Raw genomic sequence first — 2,177 nt, 5'->3', positions numbered from 1 at the left:
GCTGTGGCCTCTTGGGCTGCGGTACTGTGGGCGGTGAGAAACGAGGGTGGGTCCCAGCATAGCATCTCCTTCAGACACTGGCACAGAAGGCCTGAGAGGAGATAGAACTGCCCACCCTCACTGCTGGGGCAGTTTGGGCTGAAGTGGGGCAGGGAGGCTCACTTACAGGAGTGAAGTGAAATTCTTGCTATCCTCCAGCTGCCCCAGTGAGTTTGTCCCATAGCTGACATGGCTGGGCTGTCTACTGCTCGCCACTCCCTGGTTCTGCACAAGCTATCTTTGTGGGGGCATCTACTCTGGGACTGTCCAGCCCAGGAGGAGGCTGGGAGTGGCATGGAAAGACCATGCTCCCGTTCCTGGAGAATGACCAGGAATGGAGCAGCCCCAAAGGGGAGCTCAAGATCACGTGAGGGCTCTGTGCACTTTCATGTCGCTGCCCCAGGTCCCAGCCCTCACGCCTGGGGGCCTCACATCACCCCACAGCCCGTGAGGATCCACGTGCCTGTGGATACACGTGAGCACATAAGAGACACACATGGCAGAGCAGAGCCACGCAGACACACGTGTGTCTGCATGTGCTTAGAAACAGCGCAGACAAGGAGATGCATGTGTGATTCCCTGAGACCTGGACCGGAAAGGCCTCAGAGACAAAAGGGAGGGAGGCAATGGCCAGAAAACTGTGGGTCAAAGTAGTGGTGGGGGGAACAGGAAGGGGGTCTGCCTCCCCCACAGGGCAAGAACTGGGAGAAAGGGAGGAGAAAAATGCAGGGACTGGGGGAGGGAACTGGGGGAACCAGATGGCCATGGGGGCGGCCAAGCATCCAGAAACTCGGGGAGGAGGCTGAGGTAGGGGAAATGTGCTCAGCAGTCACCATCTGAGGAGGGACTTGGGGCAAAGGTGGGGTACTGAGACCCAGTCTGGCTTTGCCCTTCCTCAGCAGGGAGCCTGGGCCTGCTGGTGCCACCACACATACCCACAAGGCTGCCCGCATTTACACCTGCAGTTTGTCCTTCTGCACAGTGCATTCTGGCCTGACCTCCAGGCCCAAGCATTCACTCCTTACCCCAAGGCTGGGGATGCTGCAACCGGAGTAGGTTCGCAGGTGAGATCACTGTTTGCCTAGGGTCTTCTGGCCCCTCCCCCTTAGCCAACATCCTCCAACACCTCGTTGCTGTCACAGCCCTGGCAGAAGCGGCGCCATGTACAGCCTATGAAGAAGTCAGCTACCATCAGCACTCCCCAGCACCCTGGGAGGCTGCTGGCCTGCAGCTGGTGGGCAGGGGTCTTCATTGACTCCTTTCACCCCAAAGGAGCTCCTGCCTATTTGAGAAGACCAACCCAGCCTGCTGAGTCCAGGAGAGGGGCAGAGCTGGGAGGTAAAGCTATGCTTTCTGAAATGTAAGCCAGGACCAAAAAGCTCTCATTTGGCAAAGAACCCTGAGCTGGCCACCTGCAGCAGATATTGGCACTGTCAGTGGCTTACAGGACAGAGGGTCCCAGCTCAGTTCACTACCTATGCTGAGCTCACTCCGTACTGGCAGGCACTATCTGGCCTGAAGCCATTTATTTTTGTTTCTGTTACCAACAGCTGGCCCACAGGTGGGCATTGGAAACCAGTCCCCGGTGATGGCAAAGAAGGGTACGGGGCCACATGCTATATTGTAACCAGGCCAACAGCCTAAGATGCATCACTTAGGTCCTCTACAGACCCTGCTGTCCCTGGAGGTTCTGTACACTCCCCTCCCCCAGAGGAAGGAATCTGGGACACATTGTGGAGTGGGGACAATGGTCTAGCCAGGCTGTCAGTGACGGTGGTATGGAAGCTGAGGGTGAGGCAGGGGACGGTCAGAGGTGTGCATCTGTGAGAGCATGCATCCTCGACTGTCTCAAGGGGGAGTGGGTAGGGTCTAATTTTCCAAGACAGCTCTTCTGGCCGTGGTATACACTGTGGTGCCTGCACACAGGAAGGGGCCAGACCTGAGGGGAGGGTGATCCAGAAGGCAGGGGATGTGTTTTAAGTTGGACTTGACAAGATGGTTGGAGGCGGTGGGCAGGGCTCCCAGGCGTCTGCCCTAAGCAGCCGGCAAGGGGCGCCTGTCCCCGGGGAGGGGGTTCCAGGAGGAGCGGCTTGCTGAGGCCCAGGAGACATCTGGGCGGGGGTGTCGCGTGGGCTGTG

Source organism: Chionomys nivalis, chromosome 3 (assembly GCF_950005125.1).
Source record: "Chionomys nivalis chromosome 3, mChiNiv1.1, whole genome shotgun sequence".
Taxonomy (NCBI): Eukaryota; Metazoa; Chordata; class Mammalia; order Rodentia; family Cricetidae; genus Chionomys; species Chionomys nivalis.
Note: the sequence above shows the minus strand (reverse complement) of the source record.